The following is a 19,942-nucleotide window of genomic DNA, read 5'->3' as shown; positions in this document are numbered from 1 at the left end:
CTGACACATCCCATTTGTCATAGTCATTCTATTTTCTGCAACTTTAAAAATGTTTTTTCTGCAGGTCTATGCCTATCACTTTCCATTTTGTAAACACAGATTTCCAAGCACCTTATGCATTATGCTCTAGGAATAAAGAACCACATTTCTTTCTCCTTCCCTCTTTCCTTCTCTTTTTCCTTCTCTCTCTCCTTGTCTCCCTTTCTCTCAAGCACACATAGACACATAGCAGTTGAATCATGCTTCTGATGCTGTTCTCTCCACCATGAATTTCATTTCTCTCTCATCATCGCCTATACACCTCAACTGTTTCTTAGCAAACTTCCTATTGAGGCAAGACACCCACGTGGAAAAGTAAATAAATCACAAAGCACAGCTGGGTGAATTTTCACAAGGGATCACCATGTGCGGCCAGGACTCCTTCCTCAGGTGCACCTCCAGCCTCTTTCTGTTGAGGGCTCCTCGCCCCTCCTGCAGGACTTGTGACAACCTCACTAAGGCTCGCTCTCCCCACTGGTCCTCATCGTGTGGAAGTCCCCAAGCACCCCCTGCCCGTGGAAGGCAGATAAGAGACAAACCTCTACACTGCTTAGCTTTCCAGCCATGCTGTTATTTCCATTTTCAGTTTTTGAGTGCTACCTGCTTACTTTCCAGCTCCTTCTTTGGTCTTATCATCTATTGTCTGATTTATTATTATATGAGTTTGCCTGGTCTCTGTAGTTTCTCTGAGTGTGTAGCATGTGTGGTAATTCACTCAGAGGGGCCTCTGATTCAGAGGAAGTTTCCCAGGAGAATCTTCACCTGTCCTTTGCATATGACATTCGTTTCACCCTTTTGGAGTGTAAGTGCCACGACCTCTCTGTTTGCTTCATTCTCTATCTCCATCTATCTCTTCTGAGCCTAGAACAGAACTTGGCACATTGCCTGTGCTCAAATATTTGCTCAGTGCATATGGAATGAAGTTTTGCCTGCTTTCCACATGGAGAACTTTGGCTTCTTCCTGATCTTTGAATGGGGGCAACTGTCTTCCAACATTCAATTACAGACAAACATCCAGAAAGCTTTTTAGGGTCGGAGCGTGCAGGGGATGATTAGGTGAATGCATAGAGAATTGGGAGGGTGAAAATGCAGGAGTGTGAAAATCAGTGCAGTTTTGTAATAGTTTTCTACTCATTTTCTAGTTTCTGCCCGAGGAAGCTTGTATCAGCTTTAAATACCTACACCCCCTCTCCAACACACACACATATACAGCTACCCTCACACTCAGCATCATTCTTTACAGTCAACACCGATGAATCCTCATGACGCTGTTAGTCACTTCCTTTCATGAATCTTCGCTGCCTTAGCCTTAGGCCAGTTCTCTAGAATAAGCACGCAGGCCATGAGAAAGAGCAACAATAAAGGTAGTATGTTCAAACTATGTTTCCTTTAGTCCTTGTCTCCACTGCTGCACCAAGCCAAACAGCACATTTCAGGGGTCTACCCTCTTCCCCCTTTCTGACTCCCACCATGTTCCTTTTCTTTATCATTCCCACAGAAACCTCCAATGTATTTTCAGAGAATACCATATCCCACTTTAAATCTGTTTCTGTATTTATTTGTGACATCGTCCCTTCAATTTGTCTAAATGTATCCATATTTAGCTAATACTCTTTATTGTCTGTGGCCATGGGCTTCAGCAATCATCAGTGTATCTAGTTGGGGTCTCTAAGTTTTCCATCCTCTCCTTCCTATCCTCATGTCAGCAGGTTTCAGGAGGGAAAAGGGAAAAAAGCCATTATTTCACCGTCTTGTCCTTGAAGTTTTATTCAATATTTTAAAATACCTTTTTAATTACTAAGACGCTCTGATTCAGAGGCTCTCATGTCACAACTGAATTGTACTTCCCTTGCCGAATAGGAAGACCTAATCAGTAAATAAAAGCATTTCACAGGCTATGTTCAAAGGACATTTTGGAGTGAACAGTCTCTGACTCTCAGCCATGCTTTTAGGACATCTCAAACCAGTGTCCCAGAAGGGGCTGAGTGGTAGCTTCTGAGTTTCAAAATTCTGTGAAGTTACTTCTTAGCTTTGGTTACCACTTTTCTCTGTCCATATTTATATCTTCTTAGGGTGCAATTACTCATTCACTAACAACAAATCAGATTGTTTAGAGGAGGAACTGAGTCAGCCATCAATCATAGACCCATTCTAGAATCTAGTAGGGAAGTCAGAAAATCATACTGCTGGATTTTGGAAATGACATTCCTCATGTTCATTCTTGGAGCCAACTTGTCCATAGATGGTTCTGTGCCCTGAGAAAAATCCTTTGTCAGATGAGGACCAATATATAAATGGGCCCAATATGGCATACACATATACCAACCGCCTGCCATAGAAGTAAGCAATGGTCACGGCTCTATGTAGGCACACTTCCTCTGCCCTCTCTGCCTCCACTCCCATATCACAGCTGGATGTTCACTGCTGCCCCTAAATCACTGCCAATAGGATCTTTTAAAGCAATGGGTTCAAGTATACAAGTTGTTTCTCAAACTGGATTCCACAGAGTGCTGAGGTCCCATGAAGATGTTGCATAGAAATTGAGGGGCACTTTAGGGAAAAGCTGAATGTGTGAGCCTCCAGGCCACATCAGGTCAAACAATATAACTCTGCTTTATCTGTCCTACATATGGAATTCTTCACATAATTCTGATTAAAAAAAAAGTTCACCTGATAAAAAGAAGTTTAGAAACTTCTGCAACCCAGATGATGCTGACAATGCATCAACTGTCCACAGCACAAAACTCTTAACCTGGGATCTCTATTTTTATTAAGTTTTCTGTAGCTAATAATGGTTGGGATTTTCAAATAGAACAATTTCATTTTCTCTTCCTTCTGTCCTTTCCATCAAACCACGGTCTTTTCTCCTCCCCCGAGGATTTGGCTGCCAGTGTTCTAAAGCCTCTTTCAGGCATATAATTGGATGAAAGGGGACTGGGAATGGGAGGGGGTATTTTCCAGCTACAGTCATAACACTGGATGGGCCCCCCCGCCACTCACTGAGTGTATTGGCAGCAGTTGGACAAAGTCATAATTAAAATCAGCTTTGTTCTGGCTTTAGCATAAGGCTCAAAGGTGGCTGAAATAGTCAATGGTTCTGAGAATATTCAGGCTGGTGGGGAAGACCTCTTTGGCCAGAGCGTCTCAAAACTCAACACAAAGACAAGAACCCAAACACCTAAATATCCGGCCTTGGTTTAATTGACTCTGTAGGATATGTGGCATTTTTGCCACCTTCACACACACACTACACTCAAGATTATTGAACATCACTAGATACTCTCCTCTGAATACAAATAGCAGCAACATTTACAGGCTGTAGATAAAGCATTACAATGTCCCTTGAAAACATGCTCCAAATCCTACAGTTTAATAATAATTAAATGGCCTAAAATAGTTTCACGGTGTTTAAAAAAAGAGCTGAAACCAAGTGTTTATTATTAGCCAGAATGTGATAAATCTTTTTTTAATTGGGGATGGAGAGGTATGTGTGCATGTCTGTGTTTATCATGGCTATTAAACTTAATTTGGTGCTCACTGAATTGTAAAATAAATGAAGAATCACACTACACTCTTTATGTCAACCAAATGCTGGGAGACTGAAAATCTTTGGAGATCTATTTGAAGAGGTATACGTGGGATTTTTCTGCCAAGGGGATGGATCTGCTAGCAACAAAATTCTGTTTTTCTCCCCCCAGTTCCAGCTGGAGGGACAGGACTGTGTTTTTTGGGCTCTGACTTCAGCTCAAAAGTAAGTGGGTATTTTGGGGCCTGAGCTGGTGAGCTGACTGAGTGAAAAGGCTGACTCACGTAGACACACACCCACACACATCCACATACGTAGAGGCATCTAGGGATAAATCAGGTGTCACCTCATAGGACCTCAGTTCTGTTTCCATATTTTTAGTCGTAGAAGAGGGGGATAAGAGAGAAAAAGAGCATGGCTTCCTATAATCTGCTTCCAAATAGAGCAGTACATTCTTAACCACAGTGGAAGGGCATCCATAAATAAAGCTTTCATGAGTGGTTTGTGGCTTCCTTAACTATACATACACAAAAATAGAATACATAGTTTTTTTTCTTTTAATTGTCGTGTACCTACAAAAATATTTTAAAATTCTAGCATATGTATATTTTCAGCAAGAAATGGAATATCCCTCTGGCTTTCAAATCCTGCCCAGTAGTGTCAAGCTGTGAAAGAGAAGACGGAAGCTTCAGATCTTAGTTCAGCCCAGAAGACCTGGGGAAACTCCAGGTCCAGGTCCGGGCTGCTCTAAGGAGCTTCTCCCACCAGAGTTAGGAGGCCCCAGGTAGAACCAGAATCAATGGCATTATTAAAGGCACTGAAAATGGCACCCATGTCGCATGCTTTGAAGACCACCCAAATATTCTAATCAACATTGCTATAATTCTCTGACTTAATCTCTTTAAACAGGTATGTTCCTCCCCGAAAATCCTCTTTTGAAATGCAGATGCCCATAGGGCAACATGACACATCATGGAACATACTAGGTGTACAGATCCACTTTCTCTGCCCCTGAGGTCAAGATGGAAGACTGAAATTAAACGGAGAAGGTGAAGCTTTTGACAGAGAAAGATGATAACAAAGGATGCTGGGCCACCAGTAACTATATCTCCATTTCATTTTTGCTTAAGGACGGCCCAAGGCTATCCAAGCTAGCATTCTGCATCCCAGCAACATTGTCCAGTCTTAAAATTCATCAGTAAACATAGAAGCCATAAAGAGGCAAACCATCCAGCAAAAGCGCTAAACAGATAAATAACAAAGTCTAGTTTATAACCAAGTCTGATTAAATTCACCTTCTAAATGTCTCTACTTCTTCTTCTTCCCACTTCTACCTCCATCATCCACCTCAAAGGCATTATCATTCTACAGCAGCCCCCAAAGGCCTCCCCAAATTTATTTCCCCCCTGCAACCTCAACCCTTTTTCACAGTGTGGCCAGAGTGGTTTTTTTTTAAGATGTAAATCTGACCAGGTCGGTTCAGACACTGAAACTCTTCATTGGCTTTGCATTGTCACAGGAGAGAATTTAGACTCCTAAATGGCCCACAGGCTCTGCAAGTTAGGGGTTTCCAGCCTCATCCTGCCTCTAGCATCACGTTTCCTTGTCCCACCCGTTCACCATGAGCAATTCTTCCCATGCCTTTGCAATCTTCCCTCCTTTCTTCACCTTCCCATCCTTGAGATCCACGTCTCACTCCCTCAGAGAGGACTCCCCCCTTTCTCTATTTAGGTCAAAGCCAGCTGTAAATAATAGGCTGTCTTTGCACCATATTCCTCTCCTTAAAAATAACCAACACAGTTAAAATTGCCCATTGGCTTTACTTGTTATCTAGTTAATGTCCACCTCCCCAGTTATACTATCGTGCGTGGCAAATGAACAGGAAGAAAGTATGTTTTATTCATTCTTTGGGTACATAGATAGCCCACCTTTCCCAGCCAGACGGGTGTGGCCGTACTTGAGTTCTAGCCAATGGAATGTGCACAGAAGTGATGGGGACCATTTCCAGAACAGGTCTTTTTAAATTCTCAAGTGCAATGCTCTGTACTCCTTTTCCTTAAAATTGACTGGAACAGAGAAAAAGACAAAGATTTGGAAGTCATGTTTTGAAGATGGGGAAACCTGAGTCACAAACAGGGGGAAACCTACCCAACCCAGAACATCCATATTGGGCTTCTCATTGTGTTAAGTCACGGTGATTTGGGAGCTTATTTGTTGTAGTAGCTAGCATTGCCCTAGTAAAACACGATCCTATTCCCCATTCATAATGCAGTATCTAACACATAGTACATATTCAATAAGTATTTATTGATTAAATTATAGTGTTGTTTCTTGGTATATGAGACATCCTTTAGAATTGAGAGGATTGGGAATCTGCATTTGATCAAATCTCTTGAAAATAATGTCATCTTTCTAAGATTATCTGATGAGGAAAGCAATATGCACAGATACCAAGTAGAAAATGAGTTTTCACATAATGAAAAATGATTCATTCTTAATTTTTTTCATATACTTGAACTAGGTAATTGCCTGTCTACCCAAATTTAATGACAGCCAAGGAGGTTTTAAAACATTAGTTTTATTCTCTTGGGTTTCCATCTGGCCCAACTGGAAACTTCTATGAGACAGCACTGCAGAAATGAAGAAGTAGATGCTGTAGGGGTGAACAGAACTGGGTGTGTCACTGTCTATTCCAAATATAGGCCGTTTCACCCTAAGACATATAACCACGCCAAGCTTCAGTTCATCCTCTAAAACAGTGATCATGATGTTCTGTCTGGATGATCTGTCCATTGGTGTAATGGGGTGTTGAAGTCTCCTACTATTATTGTACTGTTGTCAATTTCTTCCTCCATGTCTGCTAATATTTGCTTTATAGATTTAGATTTGGTTAACAAATGTTATATGCTCTTTTTCTATTGATCCCCTTATATAATGTCCTTCTCTGCCTTTTGTCAGATCTTGTTTTAAAGTCTTCTTTGTCATATGAGTATTACCACCCCAGCTTTTTTGTCATTTCCGTTTGCATGAAATATCTTTTTCCATCCCCTCACTTTCAGTCTGTGTGTGTATTTAGGTCTGAAGTGAGTCTCTTGTAAGCAACATACCGATGGGTCTTGTTTTTTAATCTAATCAGCCACCCTATGTCTTTTGATTGGAACATTTAACCCATTGACATTTAAAGTGATTACTGATAGGTATGTACTTATTGCCACTTTTGTTACTTATTTTATGATTGTTTTTGTCATTCTTCTCTGTTCTCTTCTCCTTTAAGTTTATTGCCTGGTGGTTTAATGATTTTCTTTTGTGGTATGTTTTTGTTCCTTTATTTCCAGTTTTTGTGTATCTATGGTAGGTTTTTGAATTGTGGTTACTATGAGGCTGATATATATTGACCTGTAACTATATCTACTCGTTTTAAACTGATAAAGTCATTTAAGTTCAAACACATTCCAAAAGATCTACACTTTTTTACTCCCCCTCTCATGTTTTGTGGCTTTGATGTCATATTTTACATCTTCATGTTTATCTCTTAACTGTTTATTGTAGTTATAATTGATTTTATAAGTTTTGCCTTTTAATCTTTGTACTAGCTTATTTAAATGGTTGATCCACAGCCTTTACTACATATTTGCCATTACCAGTGGGGTTTTTCCTTTCCTATAAATTCTTACTTCCTGTAGGCTTTTCTTTTCCACTTAAAGAAGACCTTTTTATACTTTGTGTAGGGTTGGTTTAGTATTGATGAACTCTTTTAGTTTTTGCTTATCTGAGAAGTTCTTTGTCTCCCCTTCAATTCTGAATGATAACATTGTTGGATAGAATGTCCTAGGTTGTAGGTTTTTTCCTTTCAGCATTTCAAATATATTATGCCACTCCCTTCTGGCCTGCAACACTTCTGCTAAAGAACCAGCTGATAGCCTTTTGGGGATTCTCTTGTTAAGTGACTCTTTTTTTTTTCTCTCTCTTTTTCACCTTTAAAATTCTCTCTTTAATTTTTGCCATTTTAATTATGATATGTCTTGGTGTGGGTCTGTTTGGGTTCATCTTGTTTGGGATCCTCTATGCTTCTTGTACCTGAATATCCGTTTCCTTCAGGTTTGAGAAGATTTCAGCCATAATTTCATCAAATACATTTTTGACACGTTTCTATCTCTCTTCTCCTTCTTGTACTCCTATAATGCAAATGTTAGTACACTTGATGTTGTCCCAGAGGTTCCTTAAACTATCATTTTGTTTAACTTTCTCTCTCTCTCTATGAAATTAGGTGAAATGGTTACCTATCCCGGTCTTGAAGGGGTATCCTTGTGTGGGAGCACCTCTATGCAGTCTGCGTGTGCCCGGTGGCTTTGATGTGAGAGCTAGATCTGAAGTGAGCTCAAGTGACATCCTCCCCCAGAGTGTGCTGGCAGCTATCACCTTGGTGGGAGATGGGGCTAGAGATGAAGGGGTTAGAGCCAGAGCCAGGTGTGAGCTGGGACTTCTCTCATGCTCAGTGGTCATCATCGCCCTAAGTGGGGGGGTGGTCCCAGGGTGCTGCAGCAGAAGCCCTAAGGGTTGACTCTAAGCTGGTTCAGTTCCCTCTATGTGTGCATTCTTCTTCTGGGCAACATTACCTTCACCCCAGTGGGAAGCAGCGCTGGAGCAAGAGGGGCCTAAGCTGGCACCTGGTGTGGGCTGGGGCATGTGCTGGGCAGTTTCAGGAAACTGGCCAGAGCCCTGGGCTGTTCTCAATCTGTTTCCTCTGCCTTGTTCCCCGGAGTAAACAGGCATGTGTGTGAGCTCTTCACAAGCAGAGTCTCTGTTTCTTACAGTCCTCTGGTAAGTCCCACTGGCTTTCAAACCAGCTAAGGGACTCATTTTTCCAATGTTAGAGGCCAGGACTGGGGTGCCCAATATGTGGCTCAAGCTCCTCACTCCCCAGGGAGGAGGATCTCTGAGCTCGTGATATCCCTCTGCTCTTCTGTGTCCCCTCCTAGGGGTGTGGGTCCCAAACTGATCACTTCTTTTCCCTTCCTATCCTACTTTGTGTGTAGCTTTCTTTACAGCCTTGGTTGTAGAAGAGTCTTCCTGCCAGTCTCCAGTTTTGTTTTCAGTGAGGATTGCTCCACACGTACATGTATTTTGGACGTGTTCCTGGGGCAAGGTGAGCTCAGCATCTTCCTACTCGCCATCTTGATCTCCTCAGGTATCTGTGTTACGATAATTTTTTTAATTAATTATTTTTTTTAATTTTTGGCTGTGTTGGGTCTTCATTGCTGCACATGGGCTTTCTCTAGTTGTGGCGAGAGGGGGCTACTCTTTGTTGTGGTGCACGTGCTTCTCATTGCGGTGGCTTCTCATGTTGTGGAGCACAGGCTCTAGGCACGCAGGCTTCAGTAGTTGTGGCATGAGGGCTCAGTAGCTGTGGCTCACGGGCTCTAGAGTTCAGCCTCACTAGTTGTGGCGCAAGGGCTTAGTTGCTCTGCAGCATGTGGGATCTTCCCAGACCAGGGCTTGAACCTGTGTTTCCTGCATTGGCAGGCAGATTCTTAACCACTGCGCCACCAGGGAAGTCCATGTTATGATAATTTTTATCCTAAACATTTTCAATCTATATTTTCTTATCTTTCCCATCAGCTAGTAACATTAAGATGACCTGATTAGCTCTGCCTTGAAAGGTCTGGACTGGCAAGGCAGTGAACTTGGAGCTCTCCCTTCTGTTGCTTTGGCAGGCTAGAGTCTCTGAGCTCTCAACTTTCAAAGCAAAGTCAGGGCATCTCCACCTCTCTCACCTTGGCCAAAAGGAAAATGATATTATCTAAACTAGCCAGAGTCCAGGTTAGCAGAACTCTTTCTGGGCACTGCTTTCTTTCCTTAGAAGAGAGGATTGATATCTGAGCCTAGGAGGAAAGGTTGGAAGAGATGGTATCAAATAGCCTTAGAAAGGAGCATCTCCTAGTATGTACCTCCTGAATCTTACTAGAAGTTTGACCTCGGGTAAATTACTTACTCTCTTTGTATCATATTGTTTCCATTTTTTAAGTGGAGATAATAAGGTCTACTTCAGAGAATTGTTGTAGGCTTAAGTGTGAAAATCTATCAAATTTAAGGCAATGACTAGCACTTTAGCAGCATTCCATAGGTAGGTGTTACTGACCATCCTTATCTAAGTGGGCACTGCTTTCTTTCCTTAGAAGAGAGGATTGATATCTGAGCCTAGGAGGAAAGGTTGGAAGAGATGGTATCAAATAGCCTTAGAAAGGAGCATCTCCTAGTATGTACCTCCTGAATCTTACTAGAAGTTTGACCTCGGGTAAATTACTTACTCTCTTTGTATCATATTGTTTCCATTTTTTAAGTGGAGATAATAAGGTCTACTTCAGAGAATTGTTGTAGGCTTAAGTGTGAAAATCTATCAAATTTAAGGCAATGACTAGCACTTTAGCAGCATTCCATAGGTAGGTGTTACTGACCATCCTTATCTAAGCTGCTTATGCTTTATTCCTCTTATATCCTAATGGTCTTTTGGTTTTTTTTTTTTTTGCGGTATGCGGGCCTCTCACTGTTGTGGCCTCTCCCGTTGCGGAGCACATGCTCCGGATGCGCAGGCTCAGTGGCCATGGCTCACGGGCCCAGCCGCTCCGTGGCATGTGGGATCTTCCCAGACCGGGGCACGAACCCGCGTCCCCTACATCGGCAGGCGGACTCTCAACCACTGCGCCACCAGGGAAGCCCCGGTCTTTTGGTTTTGACTGGAGAAATATTTGCCCCCATGTTTTCCTTTTTCCCTTTATTTTGTCCTTACATTTTGCTATTTTTAAATTAATCATTTATTAGTTCACGAAAAGGGCTAAGAATTTAGAAAGTCAGAAAAGATTGCAAAAAAGACATATCTATCTCAACCACACACACACACACACACACACACACATACACACACACTCATAACCACAATAGCACTGACATTGGCTTTGGGTCGATTCAAACCTTAGTTCACGTCTCAGCTTAACCATTTCCAACTTATGTAACCACTGGCTATTGTTTAATCCTATGAAAAATGTAAATGGGCCCATAACCCCAGCTCTATAGTTACAGGTCAACAGGATAATTGCTTTTAACCTTGAGTTTCCCAATCTAGGAAACAGGGGTAATTGGTAATGATACCAATTTAACAGAGTTAATATGAGAATTAAATAAGATAATAAACTGGAAACTGTTATACATGAGATCAATAAATAATGGTTGCTAGACCCAGCAATCCCAAACCTGGTATATATCTAGAAAAGATGAAAACTCCAATTCAAAAAGATACACACAGCCCAGCATTCATAGCAGCAGTATTTACAATAGCCAAGAGATGGAAACAACTCAAGTATCCAACAACAGACAACTGGCTTAAGGAGATGTGGTGTGCATGTGTGTGTGTGTGTGTGTGTGTGTGTGTGTGTGCATATACGTATATGTATACAGAAAACAGAATATTACTCAGACATAAAAAGAATGAAATATTGCTGTTTGCACAACATAGATGGACCTAGAGAATATCATACTAAGTAAGGTAAGTCAGACAGAGAAAGAGAAATATATTATACAATATCATTTGTATGTGGAATCGAAAAAATAATACAAATGAATCTATATACAAAATAGAAACAGACTCACAGACATAGAAAACAATCTTAATGGTTACCAAAGGGGTAAGGGAAGAGGGGAGAGATAAATGAGGAGTATGGGATTAACAGATACAAACTACTATACATAAAATAGGTAAGCAACAAAGATTTACTATATAGCACAGGAAACTATATTCAATATTTTGTAATAACCTATAATGGAAAAAATAACTGAAAAAATAATATATATATGTATGTATATATACATACATACATATATATAACTGAATCACTTTGCAGTACACCTTAAACTAACACAATATTGTAAATCAACTATACTTGAATACAAAGAAAAGAAAATAAAAAATAAAATGAAAATAAATAATGGTTGCTGTTATTTTTTGAAGCAAACTTATTTTATAAAGGGTTAATTAGGCTTAAGGGAGCTAATATGTAAGAGGCTTTGCACAGAGTAGGAACTCTGAAAACTTCTAATTTCTACTTTCTCTTCTTTTCCCTCTGTGCTCAGTGAAAAGAGCTACTTAAATGGGTTGATGGGAACACTCGTGGATAATACACACAATTTGCTGAAGCAGAGCAGAGCAGGTTATTTCTTTTCACCAGTGCTAGTAATGATATCTAGCAGACAAAGCCTCACTCAGAAATGGACCTGACTCACTGAGGGGACCATGAAATCCCCTTGACGTCAACCCAGCCGAGACCCCTCCCACCACTGGTCAATGCCAGAACTCCACTGTTTCTCCCTTACTCTTCACTTCGATGCCTGTTAAACCATTAATACTCCTACAGGAAATACTTCTGAACAAGTATTTCTATCTTCTCTAGAGCATGAGAGTGGAAGAGATTTATAAGCAGATTTTTGGGATTTATGTTTGGGGATTTGCATGAAGAAAGGAGAGGTGGAGAGGAATTGCCAAATTCCAGAGGGAAATGGGAGGAGGAGCCACACACCTGAAAGGGGACCATATTGAAGACAAAGAAAATGTTGCCTATTTTGGAAATCTGCCCAGACTTTGTAAAAAAATTTTATTTATTTATTTATTTTTGGCTGTGTTGGGTCTTCATTGCTGTGCGTGGGCTTTCTCTAGTTGCAGCGAGCGGGGGCTACTCACTGTGGTGGCTTCTCTTGTTGTGGAGCACGGACTCTAGGTGCGCAGGCTTCAGTAGTTATGGCACGCAGGCTCAGTAGTTGTGGCTCGTGGGCTCTAGAGCACAGGCTCAGTAGTTGTAGCGTATGGGCTTAGTTGCTCCGCAGCATGTGGGATCTTCCTGGACCAGGGCTCAAACCCGTGTCCCCTGCACTGGCAGGCGGATTCTTAACCACTGCGCCACCAGGAAAGCCCCTGCGCAGATTTAATTCTTAGTTCCGATAAATAAGAAGTCTCCATTGTGCATTGGTACCTAAGTGGGTCTCATCCTAAAGAGGAAAGTACACACTTTCTCACCTTTCTCCTTGCTACTAACGTCAGCCTTAGAGACAGGTGACCCCCAATGCACTGTCCTAGTTCTTCAACTCTTTTCTCATCAAGTTAAAGCCTTTGGGGTATATCCTCATGAAATTTACTCAGGGAAGATGGGACCAAAATAATGTTTGGTTTAGAAGTTCTAAAATGAAAAGTGAAATTACTCACCGTTTAAACTAGTGCTTAGATGGAATAGCTCCCCAAGAACTGACAAGGAAAAGCGGAAAAAGAAAAGAGAAATATGTTTAAAAAAACTCTTCCATTTGAACAATTATCCCAAAAGACAACAAAACAAGGTAATTTGAGTGAGTTTGGGTTTTTTTTAGGACATGACCACACATTCTACCATGATATATGGATTATTCTGGGAGTCGGGAGGGCAGGATTGTTGAACGTCCAGGAAAAGGAGTCATAATTTGAAGTAAGCAGCAATAAGAATAAAAATCTTTTCTTATGGTTTCACATGTATACATAGCTGCTCTATTCTTTTTTAAAGTTTAAATGTAAAATATTTAATTCCATATTTACCCACGACGTGCAGCACAGAAGCACAGATATTTCTCCAGGCACAACCAGATGTGACAATGCCTTCAAGACCCAGCAGTGAATTCCTCTTACACCAGGTCTGAGGAAAGTTGACTGAGGGAGATTTCACAATCCGTGGACTTCAGCCATCTCTCCAGCTTCTCCATGTCACTGAAATCTCACTGTTACACTCAGAATTTGTCTTCTTCTTGAGAACACTTTCAAAGCATTTCACTGCCTGTGACAAGACAGAGTAAGGAAAATGCTGATAAGTTTGGGTTTCTTTCCCCAGTCTCTCAGCTTTTCTATCTTATAGTTTGGCATCTCATTCCTCTGTTACATCAGATGCCATATTAGAAATCTCTGCTCAATCTTGACATATATCAAAGGTGCTGACTGGCAAGGCACTAGGTACAGCTTAAATTCAGTCTTTGATCATGACCACTTTTCAAACATTTAAGAGTGTAATTAGAAAAAAAATTCAGAAAGCACTTGAAAACCTCACATAATGGCCAATCCACATTTTAGTGAGCCTGTCAGATGTTTTTAACCCATTCCTGATATCAGGACCAAAAGGATGAGTCAGTTTATCAGTATTTTCAGAAATAATATTTCAGACTAAAGTATGAGCTGGATGTTCTATTTTGGTCTGTTCTTCCTCATTTTTACATATTCCTTTCTCTTTTTTTCTTGAAAGATGCTATTGAGTAAAAAAAAAATGGTGATAATCTTTAAAGTTCTGACTTAAAAGTAATGATATAAAATTTCTTAAACTGAGATAAAGTCTTAAAAAAGAGGAATCATTTTCTGGGTCAAAAGATTAAAATGATTTATTTTTAAACCCATTAAATCTGGACTAACTAATATTCCATTTGACTTATTATACTGAAACAAAACCATCACTAAGGCACCCCAAAATTTTGCATTGATAAATTTAATTTGAGTCCCACATGAGAGAGCTATGAAGAGGAGATAGCACTAGACTGTCTATATAAGTGTATAAAAATATATTTATTTTTCAATTAGTAGGTTCCCTAATAAATCATTCTGTATATTGTGAATTTTACTTCAGTAGGAAAGCTGCCACAATTATTTGTTTTCATTTCATGACAAAATCGGAGCAGGTTCAATAAAACAAGTAGATTGCATATTAAATACAAATGTACTGATAATATTCACTAGATAACTATGATGCTTCTCCTGGAGGGCGAGAGACTCAGAGTGCCTACTTTCCAAGAAAATTATGTGTTTGCTGTGAGATGTTTCTTATGCCTTCTGCAAATCTTTAATTTTACTTTAAAATAGATGTTGGATTTCATGCTCCTGCGAGAGGAAAACCTGAACTCACAAACAGAGGCACATGACATGAGATGCATTAAAAACATTTTGCAAACAGAATATGCCAGGGTTAGCAGAAAAGTATGCTTTGGGGGAAACTTCTATTATGAATAAAATTGTTGTTTGTCACTTTTATTTTGCTGGGAGGCAAATTACTCATTGCATAGCCTGTTCCATTTTTTTCTTGAAATCAGGTCACTTAATCCCTTCTGGGATGTGTTCAGAATGAGAGCCTATATTTTCCCCTCAGATTAATCTGGAGAGAATTTCAAGTTGCAGGTCTTCATATAATAAGGCACATGGAAATGAAGTCTAAAATGTCTGACACTTTAATGAGATAACTTCATCCACAATGGCATTACTTGTGAATATGATTTAAATGAAAATGGAGGCGAACCAAATCCCCACACGACCTCAGCAACTCTAAAATTATATTCCTGTAATGTGCTTTATACCTCCTATACCCCAAATACAGCTGGTAACCTCTAAATGCCAGCATCTGTGGATGGAAACCTATTTTTGAGCACAATATGTCATCTGTTCCTAGGATATAACCATTATTATTCATTCTTCTGGGACAGGAATCCATGTTTAATAATATTTATGATTTAAAGGTAGAGCTAGCCAAATGCAGGAAATTCAAAAGTTCAGTTGGACAATTTGTTTTCTATTCACCACCTATTCAGTTTTCTTCGTTTTTCTAAATATAACGACACACCCTGAGGAGGGAGGGTGAGCTGATTTCAGGTCTCAAACTTAAAAGCTGAACAACCACTGTGTAACTGATATTATCTCTAAGAGAAATCTGTAAGATATAACATTTTTCCTGTTACCATAAAATAATCAAAATAGGCATTTTAACACTAGCTGGAGTCCTTTCTTGTAAGAAAAAGATCTAGAGAAAATCAGAACAAATAGAGATAGAGAGCTAGAGAGATAGATAGGGTAATAATTCTCAAAAGATCTGTAGGGAAGGGCTAGTTTATTTTGTTTTTAATTTCCAATCTGTCAAGGGTAAATACATTTGTAAAATTTTAAAAATGATTAATAGAAAATGAAATAAAAAGTAAGCAAAGGCATACAAACTATAAGCCCAGACTTCCATTATGAGATTCAACAGTCAAGGAAATTACATTGCAATGAATATTACCAGAAGAAAAGAATAACAGGAAAATTGGTTAGAATCTTCTAAATGCTTACTCTCAACTTTGGCACTTCTTTCATCACAGACTGGCACCAGTCCACGGACCATATTTTGAGAAACACTGAGACAGAACAAATGTTCTTGCCGTGCCTTCCTTCCTGTTTATTTCATACTTGGTACATACCTCAACATCTTTAAACAGTGTGCTAGCAGCAGCATTTTAGGGAAACATAATTTTTTCTTCTATGTCTGCTTATCCTTATATGGTAGCTGGGGATGCTGCTGGGAGCCTGTGAAAGGTGCCATGTTATGGACAAATGTTAGATATGATTCCTCCCCTAAAAAAATATAACCCACTAAGAGAGGAGAGCATAATGAACTCCTTAATGAAGTGTTTCCCACTGTGGTCATGGACTAGTGGAGTGTCATAGACTTTGTTCAAGGTGTAATTCCTATGTGCACCAAATAATGTCAGCAGCCTGAATAAATGCTTCCTGGATGTGAATTCTGCCATATTTCCAACCAATGGATGCAGCTATGATTAATAAAATATGCGTTCATTTTTAAATGCTACCAAAATTGATAGTAACTATGTGCCAATATGTATATACCCTGCCGGTAAACTCCAGAGATACAATTAGAGTCATGGGGGTGGGGTGACACTCAGAAAGTGGGAAACACCAGTAAACATTTTTAGAAGAGAAACATTTTTTAGAGGAGAGCCTACGGGGTTGGAGAAAGCAATGGGTGTAATAGAAGTTTGAGTTTTTGCTGGAGGAATGGGTGTGACTTTCTTCATAGAAGTCATTCTAGATGGAGGAAGTAACACAAGTGAGGATATAAAGCCATAACAAACTCTCCTATGGAAAGTGAAATAGATGGTGGGCGGTGAGTTGGCTGAGAAGATCATGGAGGACTTGGAACACTGCTAAAGGTGGACTTTTATCCATTACACAGTAAAAACATTTCAACAAAAGTCTAAATCTCTGATTAACAAATAGTAACTTCCTAAAGGTTGATGTTGACAGTGACTCTGAAGTTGTACCCACACTCAAGAAGGGAAAGTACTGTATTTGATTACAGATGTAGGCCACAGACATGTGCTAGGGAAGCAATGGCAGACATTATTTCTGCCCCTGAGCTGTGGTTTCCAAACCTGTCTGAAAGTTGAAAAAGCTTATGGGTTTTAAAACACTCAGCGCTACAGGGCTCACAGCATCTAGCAATTGGTCCATATGGCAGAAAGGAAGTAAAGATGTTTGAGTGCTTAAAGGTGAGATATAAGATGGAAACCCACGTGCTGGATGCAGAATGGGCAAGAGCCCAGAACACGAGCTGATAGAAGGTTGTGACAAAATAAGTGCACAACAGAACAAAACAAAAATCTTATTTGAGAAACATCTTAAAATGTCATAGGATATTGGAGCTGAAGATTAATCTTAAAATATTGCAGCCCAACTTTCATTTTAAAAATATAGAAACAGAGACACATAGATATTAAGACACATAGATATTAAGCCCCAAAACATTTGTCAGCAACTTAAAGAGCAGGAATTAGAACCACAGCCTCTACCAATCTCCATTTATGACATCAATAACACTTAGCAAATCATTAAACGTGAATATCATAATTGAAGAATCACAGATAATTCCAAGATTTCGAGACTGAATTACTGGAAGAATAATAGATTCACTGTCAATGGAGGGCTTTTCATTTTAATTTTGATAAGAAAATATTTGTGGATGAAATGGGCCATTAAAATATAATATCTTTATTAGTCGAGGTATTTCTCCCTTAAGTACACTATTTGGTACATTACATTAGTTAGGGCAGGCAAAATTAGGCTGCAGCAACAAAACCTGCAGCAACTTAGCACAACAAAAGCTCATCTCTTGCTTTCAAAAAGTGCATTCATTGGGCACAGGCAACTCTCAAGGGCAGTGATTCCTAAACCTACAGGTGTTAACTCAGCATTCCAGGCTCGTTATCCTAACAATTAAATGCCACTATCCAGAAATTATGACTTCACTCCCATTTCTTTGGCTAAAGCAAGTCACATGGCTATGCCAACTTCTAAGGAGAGGGTAGTGTAACTGTCCTGTGCACCTGGAAGAGGAGATGCTGGTGAACAGTCATGATGCTACCAACAATAACAGGTACGATAAGATTTAAAAGAAGGTAGAGATGAATGTGTCCCAAATGAGGAATATCTCACATATAAGTGAGCATGTTCTGCTGACTTTTTGGGGCCAAAAGTCTTGTGTGGTTTTTATGCTATGCCAAAGGGATTCTAGTCCACAAGAATGTAAATAATCAGGAAAGCTGTGTTTTTCTAATTCTCCATATGGTACGTAGCTCAAAGGGAAACACTAAAGGAAAAATGAGTTCCAGATCAAGAGTAGGATACGTTTTATGACAATGTTATGCCAAGTAAACGAACATAAATTTAAAAGACATCCACTTTAACAAAATAAAATTCTAATTTACCTATGAAATGGAAGCATAAAAAATTATTGATTTTTCCAATTCTGATATCTAGGTAAATATGTGTGCCTGTAGATGTCTTTGTTAGGATGTTGGTGCTTGCAAGTTATCTTCCTGAAGAATTTTTAAAGGGACCCTTAAGAAATAGTCAGGAGTATTATGCCTACAGCAGCTCCATTATGCTAAGCAATAGCCTCGCAGGACAATTTCGGAAAAAAAAAGAAATTAGAATTTTTTTTAAAAGATGCGAAGCTTAAATTCTCAAACCCCAAATACTGGTTGAGTAGCCGCAACAGCAGAGTAAACGATGGACAATTGAAAATTCATGTTGATCATCAAGTCATTTGTTGCTATGGTGCCAAAAGGCTACACTTTCTATATATTCTAGAAAGTTAAAGGACTGCAGTGGTACATTCTTAATTTTTTATTTCCATTTCTCAAAAATGTTGGAAACCATAATGTCAATGTGGAAAATGTTGCCTGGTTATTTACACAGACGATATAAGAAGTTGACATTTTGTGAATTCCATGCCCTAAAGTTGGTTCTCTGGGAGACAGTGTGAGGAGCAATAGAAGGGTCCGTCCCAGATTCTCATTTGTCTCTGAGTGTTGTTCTTCTCCAAGCAGAGAATGGTATCTTTTTACATGGTGCCACCCCACTGGCTTAGAAAATGGCAGAGCAAGGACCATTCCAGTGTACCTGTGTGCAAGTTTCTTTGGAGTGGAGTTTCCTGGGCACTCATGTTGTGCATGTACAACTGGATTACAAATGCCAGCTTATTTTCCAAAGTGGCTTTGGAAAAAAGCCACCTTCCACTCCCTCCATTGATGTCTGACAGTCTCTTTGTTCCATGACGTACAAACAAGGGCAACTGAACTAGCATTGCATACATCAAACCTGCTGAAGGAGTTTCTACTGGGGAAAACTCACAGAGATGGCATGAATATAAGTGAGTGGGTCTCCTCTTGTCCCAATCACTCTCTGAGGCAGCACACAACAAACTGACGTGGCCAGAAGTCAGACTCTGGGATAGGAAATCCCACATCTTGGTCTGAAGGTTTCCAAGAATCACTACTGAGGAAGCACGAGTATCTCCTTTTATATGATCAGAGGCTCCAACACAATAAAAGATAAGATGTGGCACAGTCGTGGCCCAGCTCTCTCCTGTCAACTCTGTGTTGATAGCTAAGTGTATAGCAGCTGCCCTTCTCCTGTCAGGATCCATCCAAGGGCTGCAGTCCAAGCCTTCAGTTGACATCTTAAGTGCTGAACTATAGCCAGTTTCCATGGAGCTTTGAAGGATGCAGTTCCTCTTCTGGAAGGCCAGTCTTCAGGGAGACCCGTATTGGACAAATTAACCCCTACCTATCATTCCACATCCTTTTCTTTCTGGTATCACTTTGTTATTAATTTTTTAAGTTAATTATGTTGAAGTTAGAGTATGTGGTACTACGATTATAAATCTCTGAAAGTTAAGACTTTCTTTCTGGCCTAGCATATCATTAATTTTCATAAATTTTCTATGCATTGACAGGAACAGTATTTTAAATGTATATATTATGTCAAACTTGTTAATTATGTTGTTGAGAACTTCTAAGCCTTATTTTTGTTTGACTAACTTATCAATCACTTAGAGAGGTATGTTGAAATCTTCTGATATGCTGGTAGGTATTTTAGCTTCCTCTATGTAGTTTTGCACATTTTTGGTTTATTTATTTGAGGCCTATTTTGCAAGATTCATACAAGTTTATAAAATATTTTTCTGACGAATAAACACTTTTGTTGCTATGTAAATGATCCTCTTT

The sequence above is a fragment of the Lipotes vexillifer genome, unplaced genomic scaffold (genome assembly GCF_000442215.2).
Source record: "Lipotes vexillifer unplaced genomic scaffold, Lipotes_vexillifer_v1.1 scaffold137, whole genome shotgun sequence".
Taxonomy (NCBI): Eukaryota; Metazoa; Chordata; class Mammalia; order Artiodactyla; family Lipotidae; genus Lipotes; species Lipotes vexillifer.
Note: the sequence above shows the minus strand (reverse complement) of the source record.